This window comes from Magnolia sinica, chromosome 3 (assembly GCF_029962835.1).
Source record: "Magnolia sinica isolate HGM2019 chromosome 3, MsV1, whole genome shotgun sequence".
Taxonomy (NCBI): Eukaryota; Viridiplantae; Streptophyta; class Magnoliopsida; order Magnoliales; family Magnoliaceae; genus Magnolia; species Magnolia sinica.
The window spans coordinates 75,914,812-75,930,363 of record NC_080575.1 but is presented as its reverse complement, the minus strand read 5'-3'; the positions used below and the strand labels follow the sequence as shown (position 1 = coordinate 75,930,363).

At 41.7% G+C, this 15,552-nt stretch overlaps 1 pseudogene; it reads right to left on the bottom strand.

The window, feature by feature from the left end:
* Window positions 1–457: 457 nt before the first annotated feature.
* Window positions 458–10,025, bottom strand: LOC131238932 (E3 ubiquitin ligase BIG BROTHER-related-like; annotated as a pseudogene).
* Between the last annotated feature and the right edge of the window lie 5,527 nt (window positions 10,026–15,552).

The following is a 15,552-nucleotide window of genomic DNA, read 5'->3' as shown; positions in this document are numbered from 1 at the left end:
TTTTAGTTTTTTAAAATCGCTCTTTAGATAAAATTACATGCTCTATTCCATTGTTATTCATTCATCATTTTGATTAAAAAAATTGAGACCCATATTTTGAACTGCAATTGTACATAACAATTGGAAGTTGAAAGAGGCCCAAATATAACAATGATGATACTTTGAATTGAGTGGCCCCCTAAATAAATAGACCAGTCTCCACAAATTGCATAGATTGGATTATTCTACAGATCCAACTGGCGAGCTTTTCCCATGCTGTTATCCATTTAGAAGTCATCAGATAGGATAGATAAGATAACCCAATTGGTGATATCATCTACAGAGGCCCGACCACAGTAGAACCCATCCCACAAATGGTTCAGGTGCTAATGGTGTCCAATGCAAGTGTAGTGCAGCAGTCATGGAAATTCATGTCATGCAATCCAACCAGATTTTGTCTAATTTAAAATACCATAGTTCAAGTGAACTCACAAACATTGATGTCGGCAAGGGCCATCAAGCGAACAACAACTTCTCGCTCCTCTACATCCTGAAGGGCCCTCACATATGCCTCATGTGAGACCTGACCCGAGTTCACATGTGTGCATGTGTGTGTGTGAGTATGCATCTCATGTATTTTGGTCCCGCGGTCCTACCGGTCAAATTTCGGCGACCCGCGACTTTTGGATAGTGATTGCGGTCACCCTTGAGTTTGGTCATGAAGACCCAACTCGGATTGACCCAAGACCTATGCCATTGTGACCGCATCGTCGCCGCGGTTCTAGCGCCGCATCTCATGCATAAATCCGGCGTGTCCATCGAAAGTTATGGGCCGCGCATTATTTGGACCGTTGATTGCATTTTTGGTGGGACCCACCTGATTGCACATTTCCCCATGTGCACTATTCCCCATGAAAGCCACCTTTTGCCTAGCAATAATGGCTTCTTTTCTCAAGAAAACCATGATGAGATTAACTTCTCTAGGCAATGATGAGCCACCCTATCCCATGAGCAATGATTATTTTCTCTTTTCAAAACTCATCTTTTTCTAAGAAAGTAATCATTCATCTTTAAAAACTCTCTCATCTCCCTCTCTCCTTCTTCATTTCTCTCTTCTCCTCTTTGCAAATGTCCTCCATTGCTGAATTTTTCCAGCCCTCTTTCCTCTTCTTTCCCCCTAGATCTAACCATCAAAGATCCATCATCACCATTGAACCTCTTTCCTTGAAGCTTAAGGAGCATGGTAGTTGAAGAATCTTGAAGATCCAACAAGTGGGTGAGCATGTAGGATAGATTGCATGATTCTTATTGTCATAGATCTTTTGTTGCTTCATATGGAGAGTGTAGGACTCACCACATCAATGGTGAAGGTCCACCACTCCTTGGATAAGGTTTATTTTAGCCATCACTTGCATGCATGTGATCTTGATGGGGCCATTCTCCATGGACCCCATCTTGATGAGATTTCCTTTATTCCTCTCTTCTCCACTTTCTATGGTTTGGATGTAATGATTATGTGGCCCACCTGATGTGCCATGCAACCAGAATTTTTAAATTTTGGGACATCCAGGCCCAAGTTGTTGGACACCCAGGCCCTGCCTAGTTTTGCTGCTTGATTTGGAAAGCCTTTGGGCCTGATTTTATGGATTTTCTTGGGGAGGTGCTGGGCTTAAGAGTTGTGTGACACATCAGGGTGGACCCCACCTTGTGGAATCTATGATTTATTTCCCATTTATTAAATTTTTGGGCTGATCTAGACAGCAACATGTTGCTGTCCAGATTGCTGGAATTTTTTTATGCTGTAATGTATGTGTTGTAGGCCTTGTTTGTGGTCTCATTTTTCCTGATTTCTTAGACTTCTCTTTGAGGTATGGACCCCACCTAAAAGTATGCTAAACCTCAGCTTCAAATGTCCCTATTTGATCACCCAAAAGGGTGGGCCAAGGAGGGTGGACGGTCCAGATTTGTCAGGACAGTACAGCAACACTGTTAGCTGGAAACTCATAAATATCAGCCTGATTTTGAAATGCTGGGCCACCTTTGTGGACCCCACCTTACTGTATACTTGTATAGGAAGGTTGGCCTTGTATTTTTCCAAATTTACATAGACCTGGGCCCACTCAAATGGGGTGCTAAAGTCAGGGACAGCAGCATTGCTGCAGCAGGAAAATAAAAATCTGGACCTTGCTGTCCATAAATTGAATGAGTTAAATAAAATATTTTTACTATCCCAAAAATCCTAAATTTTTGTAGGGAGGTGTCCCACCCATAGTAGGACCTATCCACAAAATTTCAGGGCCAAGGAATCCTATTTGGGCATCCAAAAGGGTGGGCCAACATACTGGACTGCCAGAAATTTCTGCTGTGCAGTCCAGCAGCATAGTCCCATAAAAATAATATTAAAAAAATAATTTCTAAGAAGGTGGGCCATATTTCTGGATGCCAACTTGTTTTAGGCTTGATGAGGGACCTTGGGTCCAAATTTCAGAAATTTTGGAGGCCCAGAACCCACCCATTGGATGGCCCAAATAGGATTCCTTGGCCCTGAAATTTTGTGGATAGGTCCTACTATGGGTGGGACACCTCCCTACAAAAATTTAGGATTTTTGGGATAGTAAAAATATTTTATTTAACTCATTCAATTTATGGACAGCAAGGTCCAGATTTTTATTTTCCTGCTGCAGCAATGCTGCTGTCCCTGACTTTAGCACCCCATTTGAGTGGGCCCAGGTCTATGTAAATTTGGAAAAATACAAGGCCAACCTTCCTATACAAGTATACAGTAAGGTGGGGTCCACAAAGGTGGCCCAGCATTTCAAAATCAGGCTGATATTTATGAGTTTCCAGCAAACAGTGTAGCTAGACAGTCCAGAAAAATCTGGACCGTCCACCCTCCTTGGCCCACCCTTTTGGGTGATCAAATAGGGACATTTGAAGCTGAGGTTTAGCATACTTTTAGGTGGGGTCCATACCTCAAAGAGAAGTCTAAGAAATCAGGAAAAATGAGACCACAAACAAGGCCTACAACACATACATTACAGCATAAAAAAAATTCCAGCAATCTGGACAGCAACATGTTGCTGTCTAGATCAGCCCAAAAATTTAATAAATGGGAAATAAATCATAGATTCCACAAGGTGGGGTCCACCCTGATGTGTCACACAACTCCCAAGCTCAGCACCTCCCCAAGAAAATCCATAAAATCAGGCCCAAAGGCTTTCCAAATCAAGCAGCAAAACTAGGCAGCACAGTTGGGCCTGGGTGTCCAACAACTTGGGCCTGGATGTCCCAAAATTTAAAAATTCTGGTTGCATGGCACATCAGGTGGGCCACATAATCATTACATCCAAACCATAGAAAGTGGAGAAGAGAGGAATAAAGGAAATCTCATCAAGATGGGGTCCATGGAGAATGGCCCCATCAAGATCACATGCATGCAAGTGATGGCTAAAATAAACCTTATCCAAGGAGTGGTGGACCTTCACCATTGATGTGGTGAGTCCTACACTCTCCATATGAAGCAACAAAAGATCTATGACAATAAGAATCATGCAATCTATCCTACATGCTCACCCACTTGTTGGATCTTCAAGATTCTTCAACTACCATGCTCCTTAAGCTTCAAGGAAAGAGGTTCAATGGTGATGATGGATCTTTGATGGTTAGATCTAGGGGGAAAGAAGAGGAAAGAGGGCTGGAAAAATTCAGCAATGGAGGACATTTGCAAAGAGGAGAAGAGAGAAATGAAGAAGGAGAGAGGGAGATGAGAGAGTTTTTAAAGATGAATGATTACTTTCTTAGAAAAAGATGAGTTTTGAAAAGAGAAAATAATCATTGCTCATGGGATAGGGTGGCTCATCATTGCCTAGAGAAGCTAATCTCATCATGGTTTTCTTGAGAAAAGAAGCCATTATTGCTGGCAAAAGGTGGCTTTCATGGGGAATAGTGCACATGGGGAAATGTGCAATCAGGTGGGTCCCACCAAAAATGCAATCAACGGTCCAAATAATGCGCGGCACATAACTTTCGATGGACACGCCGGATTTATGCATGAGATGCGGCGCTAGAACCGCGGCGACGATACGGTCACAATGGCATAGGTCTTGGGTCAATCCGAGTCGGGTCTACGTGACCAAACTCAAGGGTGACTGCAATCACTATCCAAAAGTCGCGGGTCGCCGAAATTTGACCGGTAGGACCGCGGGACCAAAATACATGAGATGCATACTCACACACACACATGCACACATGCGAACTCGGGTCAGGTCTCACAATCCTCCCCACCAACAAAGAAATTTCGTCCTCGAAATTGACAAAACTGAGACAACAAAATGCATAAGCATCCTCATATATATCAATCGTCAATTAAAAGAAGGAAATGCAAGAAATACAAGCAATCAATCATCGAACAAATAGGGATAACGCTCTTTAATCTCGGCCCAACAACTAGGAGATCTGCACGGTCTACCATCACGTGCCTCAAAAGGAGCCATGCAGTCTCACTATATCCTCAATAAACACCTTGCAAGCCGATCCATAGACCAAGAAGCACACACTGGAATGAAATGAGCCAACTTCGTTAAACGATCAACGATAACCTAGATGGTATCGTGCCCGTGCTGAGTCCTCGACAAACCTGCGATGAAATCCATCAATATGTGCTCCCATTTCCATTCTGAAACACTCAACAGCTGCAAGGGACTAGGGGTCTCAGATGATCGGCCTTAACACGCTGGCAAGCATCACACTCGGCCATAAAACTAGCGACTAGGAAAAAAAATACTGGCTTGACAACAAAACAAGCCAACAAGCTCAACATCAGCAATACAAAACTATTCAGCGGGCAAGAACATCTCACTAACCAAAATGGAACACGATAATATCATCGGCCTAACACAGCGATCTTTCCAAAAATGTCGATACTGAGAATCCTCTACGGCAGACTCTAATAGCAATCTGATCAAACAAAAGCCCTTGGATACAAAAGGGGTACGATGCACCAAAACACAAGACATACATACGGAGACAAGAAAAATACCCATAACGACTCCCTTAATAACTAAGGGTCCTGCGAAGTCGCGCAAAATCAAGCTTGAGGTGGCTGGGGAGGTGTCTGTCCCCTCTGCATCTGAGGTCTCTACTGTTGTGGAGGTCTACACTGCAGTCTCGGCTGCTGTCGGGGTCTCGGTGGTGGGAGCCACTGTCGCTGCCGCAAGGGAAGAGGGCACTCGCGCCTCTGATGCCCTGTCTGCCCACATCCATAGCAAACGCCAGTAAATGCCCTAGAAGAAGAAGCTGCTGCATGCGATGCTGATGCTCTGGCGGCTCGATAGGCTATGCACCTCTGCTGCTGTCGACGCTGCCGGGAGCTACCGGAGGGGGCCAAATTCAGGACAGTTATATTCCAGCAATATTTCACCCTGGATAGATTGTATTCTTTAAATTAATTTAAATACTTCTGAGTATCCTAAAATCATGAAAATTTACAGAGAGGTGGTCCACCCATGGTGGGACTCACCTACAAATTTTTGGGGCCAATGGAGCCCTTTGTACACCGTGACAAGTGCTGGAATGGCTCACCACGTCCAGGTGTCCCGATTCACCAGATTTTCTTGATGGTCTGATTTATTTAAATTAATTAAAATACTTCTGATCGTCCAAAAATCACAAAATTTTGAGGATTCGTGGTCCACCTATGGGAAGACCATCTTGTAAATTTTCATGGCCATCGGGCCCCTGTACTGACCGTGGTGTGGCCTGCAAACTTGGGTCAGTTTTGGGCCAGATACTCAGGCCCGTAGGACTACCCACCACGGGACGCCCCTACCTTGGGCGGTTGCTGGGCCTGTATTCCAGCGGCATGGCCCACTTCTAATGTGTGTTGTGCATTCCCCTCTCATCCGGTGGGACTCACTGTGATATGTGTGGGTCACCATGAGCCAGTAACCCATCTGAATTAAATAAATTTCTGGATTCCAGCAGGCCCAGGAAGTGGGTGGGCTGGAATTCCAACAAGGGGCCCAAATTTGCTCCATAGTGGATTGTTTTGGAGTTGTTGTGGCCCACCAGATTTAAGGAAGTATTGCACACACTCCTTGCCTTATTTCCTTAGATATTTTTGGCCGTAATTAGTGGCTCTTAAGGCTCACCTTTGTGGTGATGTTGGGGGTTAGCCTTAACCAGATTTTTGAAAGTTTATAGACCCAATGGGCTGGAAACCTATTTCTTGAGCCCAAGATCGTGTAGGGCCTGACCTTATTGTTTCACGGGCCCAATGAGCCGTCTAGTGATGCCCTCATGAAATGCTTAATTATGGGCTGACTTGCGGGGCCCACATAAATGTATAGTGTGGAGGGCCTTGCTAAGTCTTTGGGCTGATGTGGCAAGGCCCACACTGTCAGTATAGGCCTTGCCTATGTGTATTCTTGGGTTTATGGGCTGCCCTCAAGCCCACCATAATGTATGAATTGGATGACTTTTGTTTTGGGCCATTTCTTTAGGGCCCATAATATGATATAGTATATGCATGTTTGTGTTAGCAAGTAGGCCTTGTGGACTCAGTTCCTTTGGATAGGCCCATTGATCTTGAGCCTATACTCTCCTATCTATTGTGAGAGGCTTAGGGGCAATGATACACAAGAAGTTGGACCCTTGGTTGCCCATTAAACTGACCCTGTACTTAGGCAAAAAATGAGGCCCAACTCACTTGTGTTAAATGTGAAACTTGCCCATGTAAATGAATTACTGGGCTGCCCATGAAGCCCACCACAATATGTGGAATTATGACCTTTGTGGTTGGGCCCAAACCTTACTTGAGGGCCCACTATATGGCTTATGAGTTGGGCTTGGTGTATGGCCTACTAGTCCACGCATTGCTTAGGCCTTAGATCTTTCATTATATGGGTAGTGGTGAGCTACCTCTTAGAAACCAGTTGAGGTTGGATGTCCTCCTGGGTGATCCTAAGGTAAGCTCATAGGTTTCTCTATGGGTGGTTAAAGGCCCACCATAGACCTTAGGCCATTTATTTAAGGCTCAATGTGCATGTATGTAGAACCTACCTTAATGCATGTTTGGTCCAGGCCGTCCAAGCCTTGGATCGCCCGGTTGTGGAAGCACTCTCTGCCTTGGGTTGCTGCTGGACTCACAATCCAGTAGCAGGCCCACTTGATCTTTTCATGATATATACACACTCTCCATCTGGTGTGGTCCCCCAGTGAGTATAGTTGGCCTTCATGAGATTATTTCCACACTCAACTAATTTCTAGACCTTAGCAGGCCCAGGAAGTCAAACGGGCCAAAAGTTTATCAAAGGGCCTTCAATGTACGATTTTATGGTTACAACTTTATTTGGCTGTGGGGCTCACCATATTGAGAACTTGTGTACGTGTTACATGCTTATGCTTTCTTATAATCCTTGGGCTTAATCAGTGCATTCTTTGGGTCACTTTTAGTGATCTTATGAGGACCCCATCTTAAGATCAGAATTTTGGGACATCTAGTGAGCCCAGATTGGGCAGGGACATCTCAGCTTGGCCCAACCATACATTGGGCCGACTTCCACCATTTTGATGGACTTGTGGGCTGAGGTAAGGATAGTATTGGGCCCTCGGTTGCCTACTTAAATTACTAATTATTGGGCTGATGTAGTGGGGCCCATTTCATCCAAACTTAAACCTATTTTTGGGCCGTATATTGTGTACGCGGGCTGCCCACCAAGTCCAACTTAATGCATGGATTCTATGGCCATTAGGAATTGAGCCTTGGGCCTTAATTCTCCTCTTAGAGCCCATGTTGTTAAAAGTGGTATTATATCTTTTTATGGCCTATTATGAGGACTATATGTATGTGGTTACTTTTATTTTTATCTTAAATGTAGGCCTTGGGCCTTTTATCCATATAGTTCATGGTAGATATGCCTTTTTGGGGAATGGTGGTTAAATGTCCCCATTATGGACCCCTCTAGGTCCGGTTGTATTTAAAAGTGATTGGATACTTATCTTAGACAGTTGCTAAGCTCATTTCTATATTACTTAGACCCGTAGTTGTATGCTTAGTCTTATGGGCTACCCCAGGTAAATGGGCCCCCACTAGAGGTGGGATTCCTTATGGATATTGTCTAAGTACCTAGTCTTGGTTCCTTCTTGGATAGGAGGAATGTAATTTACTTTGTATATCGCCGCATGATGCGCCTAGACCCATCTTGATGACCCATGTGCATCATTGTATGCTTGGATGACACTGTGTGTGTGGTTATGATTGTGCCATTGGGCATTGCATGCTGTCTTCCCGAGGGATGTAATATTCCCTCTTGAGCATGTTGGATGCTTGGAATTGATGCATAGTTGATTGTGTGATTCATGCATCTGGCATTGCATAATATATGAGCATTATCACCCTTGCTTCATCAGGGTTGTAGCCTCCACAGATACATCGTGGATGGCCATGTTTGGACACCGAAAATGTTACTTGAGCATACCGGGTGCATAGGATGCCCATGGGTGAAATTTTCAAAACTTCCATGGTACCAAGGATCTGCTCCAACGCCGTGACCGAGTGGAATATATGAGCGCACGAGGGCCTTATACTATTAGGCCGCGACTCCCACTGTCGTGTAGTCGGTTGGATAGGGGTGTGGCCTTACTCGCTTGATGTAAGAGGGCATTGCTAGGCTGAGTCTGACCAGCTCGTGAATGGGTCCGCTACCGTCAGGCCTTGCTGGTGATTGGTTGTCCATAGGCGGGTAGTGAGGTCTCTTACGCTCGTTTGACTGTGCGGGGTCTGTAGAGCGGCAGTCATCCAGCAGTGTAATGGACCCCGGTGATTTCCTTATGATTGGAAATATACTTGACATACGGTTTGGTTATGAGCACTGGCATTACTTGCATCGCATTAGTATTGGTTATGTAAGCCCCTTCATGCATTGCCTTGGTATGGCATCCAGTACTCATTGCATCATATTCATGATAAGCCTTGGTAAGGCTAGTGATATTTTCATTGAGCATGTCTCCTTCCTGTATCTCCTATTATTCTTCTGTGCACTATTATCACACACTTACACCACCCTCTAAGCTTCTATAAGCTTATGCACGATTGATGCGTGCAGGAGATCTTAGGCAGGTGTTGCAGTGGCAGAGTTTGGATTAGAGCTGAGCTTGAGGACCCAGTATTGCATCCTTCCTTTCTTTCTTCTATTATCTTATGTATGTCCTTTTGGACCTCATGTAAACTTGTAAAAGTTCAAATTCTTAGTGGATTTTGTGATATGTGCCTTTTTTATTCTCAGATTTACTTGTTATGATCTTGGGTATGTTCGTATTGGAAATGGTTATATTGTTATGGAAATCCTCCTTGTAGGATCCCAGGATCGGAACCTGCTTCAGGAGCCGAGAATGGGGTACTACGGAGGCTGTTGCGGCCAGAACCGGCCATCTGGTTCCTTGTGAATCCGGTTACCGAGTCTGGGGCGTGACACCTCATCACTATCAAACGCTGACGGGTCGATCTCCACACCCAATTCATCCTCACTCGGGGCCCTTCCATGCACATCGAATGCATCCTCACCATCATCAATGCTCCCAACATCATTCCCATCATCATTCAGATCATCACCAGCTTCATCTTCATAAACATAACTACCACTATCAGAACTTCCATAATCGCTTCCATCACCGCCATTCATTCTAAGCATCATATACGCCCTTTCCTGGCCCATAAGCAACAAAACCCAATCAACAAAAAAGACAGAGAATGAAAGAAGGTGCTGATTCAAGAAAACCCAAACCCTAAACAGAATAACGGATCGAACCTGTTCTTGAAGTGTACGGGCGAGGGCCAGATCGGCATCAACTTAGCTTAGGCTGGTGAAGGACACGCAGGAAGGCTGTCGAGATGAGGGGTTGGATTCGGGTTCCGGTTCGGACTCGGAGTTATGGTTAGGGTTTTCTTCATTGGGTTTGTCGCCATGGTTAGATTCTTTGGCGTTCTCCATGTAGATAAGAAAAGAGAGAAGAGAACCCTAAAGCTTGGATCAGAGAAAGAGATCGAAGGAGATATGGGTTAGGGAATGGAGAGAGAGAGAGAGATATTTGGGATTTGGGGTTTTTTGGGCGCGACTCTGTTTTTGAGCGTGCGCCAAAATTTAGCCCGGGGTCTGGTATGGCTCTGTGGGCCCCACCATGATGCGTGTCTAACATCTACCCCATCAGTCAGATGCACCATCACATGGTGGGCCCAGAGATTAAAAATCAAATCAATCTATTACTTGTGTGAGCCACACCACATATAAAAGTTGAGAGGGGTTACCCTCCATTAAAACATTCATAATTATTTTTTGGGCCCACCAAGATGTGGTCCACAAATCCAGCCCATCCATTATGTGTGTGCCACTTGGATGAGGAGTCATACCAAGTTTCAGACACATAAAAATTTAAGGTGGTGCCCACCAAGTGCTTTTATATGTTTTAGGCATGTCTTCACCTGATTTTAGATGGTATGGCCCATCGGAGTTCCTTATACGGCTAATTTTTGGGATATCCCATAATTTAAAGGGGACCCATCAAATTCACAGTGTTGATGTTTGACACATGTCATGGTGGGTCCCACACAGCTTAACCTCATGGGGACGACATGGATTAAACACAAAGGTCAAGCTGTGTGGGCCCCACCATGACATGTGTCAAACATCAACACCGTGCATTTGATGGGTCCCCTTTAAATTATGGGATATCCCAAAAATCAGCCGTATACGGAACTTAGGTGGGCCATACCATCTAAAATCATGGGAAGAAATGCCTAAAACATATAAAAGCACTTAGTGGGGCCCACCTGAAATTTTTATGTAATTGAAACTTGGTCTGATTCCTCATCCAAGTGGGACACACATAATGGATGGGCTAGATTTGTGAACCACATCTCGGTGGGCCTAACAAATGATTATGAATATTTTAATGAAGGGTCACCCCTCTCAACTTTTGTATGTGGTGTGGCCCAAAAAAGTCACGGATTGACTTGATTTTTAAGCCCTAGGCCCACCATGGAATGGTGCATCTAATTAAAATGATGACAAATAAAAATCACTGTAGGCCATAGGAAGAATTCAAGGGTGGAAATCATTATTCCCACTGTTTCATGTGGTATGGTCCACTTGAGCTTTGGATATGCTTTAATTTTGGGCTCAACCACTAAAATGATCTGGAAAAATGGATTGACAGTGTTGATAAAACACTTACATCACTGTGGGCTAAAAATGAAGCATATCCAAAGCTCAAATGGACCACACTACCGGAAAGAGTGTGAATGGAACATCTGCCATTGCAAATTTCATGGGGGCCATAAAAGTTTTAGATCAATTTGATATTTGTGTTTTCATTTCATCCATGTCTTTATGATATTACAAACAAGTTGGACGACAAATAAGCATCACTGTTGGCCAGAGAAAGGTTTCAATGGTGGAAACATTATTCCCACGGTTTCCTATGGAAAAAATGAGTTATATCTCAATCTCAAGTGGACCACATTACAGGAAATAGTGTTTAATGAACGTTGACCATTAAAAACATTTTGGGGGCCATAAACATTTTGGATCAAGCTGATATTTATTTTTTCCCTTCATCTGGGTATTTATGACCTAGTCAACAGATTGGATGTCAAATAAACAGTACATTAGGCCTTGTGAGGATTTTAATAGTGGATATCCAATCATTTTTTTTCCTGTGGTGTGGTCCACCTAAGATTTATATCCCTATATTTTTTTTTGTAAATTACTAAAATGATTTGTAAAAATGGATGAACGGAATGGATGAAACACATACATCATGGTGGGCCCCACGGAGCACCGACCACCAGCCACGAGGCTGGTGTCAGGGCGAGTAGCCAATCCGTCTCCTAGTTTTTAAGTCTTATGGGGCCCACCGTGATGTATGTTATTTATCTACTCCATCCATTCATTTTAACGGATTATTTTAACAGTTGATCCAAAAAAGGAGTCAGATCTGTGTGCCCCACCATGATGTATGTATTATATCAACACCGCCCATTCATTTGGAGAGATCATTTTATGGGATGATCAAAAGAACGAGTCAGATCCAAATCTCAAGTGGCCCCACCACCGAAAACAGTGGGGACAGTGACACCCACTGTTGAGACTTTCCTAGGGCCACTATGATGTTTATTTGAGATCTATCCTGTTAATAAGTTAAAAAAAGACATGGATGAAGAGAAAAATCAAATATCAGCTTGATCCAAGACTTCTGTAGCCCTCTGAAATTTTTTATTAGTAAACGTTCAATCCCCACATTTTTTTTTGTGGTGGATCAACTTGAGATTTTGATCTACCTCATTCTTTAACCCATGCCTTGAAATGATCTATGCGGATGAATTCTTGTGGTGGACATTATTGTGAAACTATATAGGCCCCACCTAAATGACTACAGCTATGACCCCTGTTTCCTGTGGTGTGGTCCACCAAAGTCTCCTATCTGCCTCCTTTTTGGTATCATAACCTAAAATGATCTGTCAAAATAGATGGACAGAGTGGAGGTGTAGGAATTGCACGCGGTTTGGCAAGTGACCCCAACACCAGCAGTCCACGAGTTAAAGCTCTATAGGCTACGATGATGTATATGTTTTATCCACATCGTCCATCAATTTTTCTATATAAAGTTAGGGCATAAGCTCAAAAATGAGTTAGATTAAAATCTCAAGTGGACTACACCACAGGAAAACAATGATGATCGAATGTCAACATTTAAAAACTTCTCATGGCCTACTGTAACGTTTATTTCTCATCCAACCTGTTGATGACATCACAGGCATGGATGAAAGGAAAACACATATATCAGCATGATCCATAATTTTTGTGGCCCCAAAAAGTTTTCATAATTTTCCAGAGATTTGGATCTGCCCTATTTTTGACCTCATTGGCTAAAATAAGTTGGCAAAATGGATGGACATGGTAAATAAGACATACACAATGGATGGGCTAAATTTGTGAACCACATCTTGGTGGGCCCAAAAAATAAACCTTTCGATTAGTTTGAAAATTGTTTACAGCCTTTAGTGATGAAACTTTTCATCGCTAAAAGTCTCATCCACATTTTTTAGCTATGAAAATTTTCGTAGCCAAAAGTAAACCTTTAGATTTTTTTTAAAAAATTGTTTACAGCCTTTAGCGATGAAATTTTCATTGCTAAAAGTCCCATCCACGTTTTTCAGCTACGAAACTTTTCGTAGCTAAAAGTAGACCTTTGGATTTTTTTTCAAAAATGTTTACAGCCTTTAGCGATGAAAATTTTTGTCGCTAAAAGTCAAAAATTGTTTACAGCCTTTAGCGACAAAACATATGGGCGGCAAGGATATACAACACATCATCAAAATCTCACTTTTGCTATCTAACTTTCCAATTTTTCTTGTCAAAATACAAAATCTAGTTTTCTTTTTTAAAAAATATATATTTTTTTTTTTACAATTTGCCAATTTTTTTCACAAATTTGTTTAATTTTTTTAATTTCTTTTTCAAAATATCATTTTTTAATCTCACTTTTGTTATATCACTTCTCAAGTTTTATTGTCAAAATACAAAATCTAGTTTTCTTTTTTAAAAAATATATATATATATATATATATATTTATAATTTGTCAATTTTTTCACAATTTCGTTTAATTTTAAAAATTTTCTTTTTCAAAATATCAATTTTTTATCGAAATCTTTTTTTTTTTCAAAATTATCAACAGTTCTTTTTTTTTTTTTTTTTTTTTTTTTTTTTTAAAATTTAAATTTTTCTTAAACATTGTTAATTATTTTTCTAAGCTTCTCAACTATTTTGTTTTTAAAAATTCATAATTTTTTTGAGCTTTTAAAATTTTGACCTGAGCATTATAGACAGTCCTTGACGTTCTCTAATAGAGATGGTCCTTGATAGTCTCTAATAGAGACGGTTTGTGACAGTCTCTAGTAGAGACGGTCTTTGACAGTCTCTAATAGAGATGGTCTTTTACAAAGCTATAAGACGGCTAAGGACCGTCTCTAATAGAAACGGTCTTTAACTGTCTCATATTACAAGTAAAAGACGACCAATGACTGTCTTTAATGCAGACGACCAATGACCGTCTCAGATGACTGCATATAAGATGGTCGTCGACCGTCTCTAATGCAAACGGTCTTTGACCGTCTCAGATGACCGCATTTAAGATGGTCTGGGACTGTCTTAAATGATTTGTGGACGTTCAAATTTTTAAGACAATATTAGGGACGGTTAGGGGCCGTCTAAAATTTTAGAGACGGTTTATGGCCGTCTCTAAAGCGTCTTTAAACCAAGCAATTTTAGAGACAGTCCAGAACCGTCTCTAAATCCGTCATTTTTTTTTTCCATTTTTCACGTAGTGTTGATTATGGATTTTTGTTTTGAGTTTTCTGATGGATCGATATTTAGGTTAGGCTTTCGATTAGGGTTTTTCTGTTTTGGGACTTATTATTAGGGCTTTTTCAGTGTTTTTATTATTAGAGCCCTCACAGCTGATACCTTCACAGACATGGTGAAGGAGATGATGAACCACTATTTTGTTTGGGTTTTTCTAGTGCTTTTTAAAAAAAAAATAATTTATAATGACTATAGAACTTAGCAGTTAACCATCTGTATGGTATGAAGCCATTGCAAACTCATCGACTTCAGTTTATCATGCATGATTCATTGCTCATTTGGATCTATGTTGAATCATTGATTCAAGCTCTGTTATTATTGAGGCTTTTTTTTTCTCAGTTTTTTATTGGATCTGGTTGATTCTTTTTTTTTCAGACTTGTCCATATTTTGTATTCCCATGTGATTGCTTAAATTGCAAGTCATTTTATTTTCTACATTTCTTGCTTATATTTGGAGCAGTACTTTTCCAGTGCTATTTAAGGAGAGATTATATGTCATGTTTCTGTTTAGTGCATTTCTTGATGCTTATTTGATTTCTTGAATGTGTGTAGTAATATTTGTGTCAGCTGACTTCTTTGTTGTTGCTATGTAATAAGGCTCTATTACATTTCCTTGATCCAGAGAAATTCAATAATAAAGATGATTTTGTTGAAAAATACAAGAATCTAAGCTCCTTCAATGACACTGAGGTTTTGTCACTTACCTTGCACTCTCAGTTCCATGTGGTATATTCTGTTTCCATATGTAGTTGAAGTTTATTGGGTTTTTCTTTAGCTTGCTAATCTTCACAAGGAATTGAAGCCTCACATTCTTCGAAGAGTTATCAAGGATGTGGAGAAGTCTTTGCCTCCAAAAATTGAGCACATCCTCCAGGTTGAAATGTCTCCCCTTCAGAAACAGTAAGCACATTTCCCTTAGCTTGTAAGGGACTTCTTATAGCACTTAGTATGTTTGCTAACTTGGAGTGTGTTTGTTTATGGTTGCATCCTTTCAGGTATTACCAGTGGATTTTAGAACGAAACTTTCACAACCTGAATAAAGGAGTCCGCGGAAATCAGGTTTGCACCTATTTCAAATATTTAGGGCCCATTTGTCGTTGAAGAAATGAGCGCTTCTGATCCTTAAAAATCACTTATTAAGCACTAAATATGTTT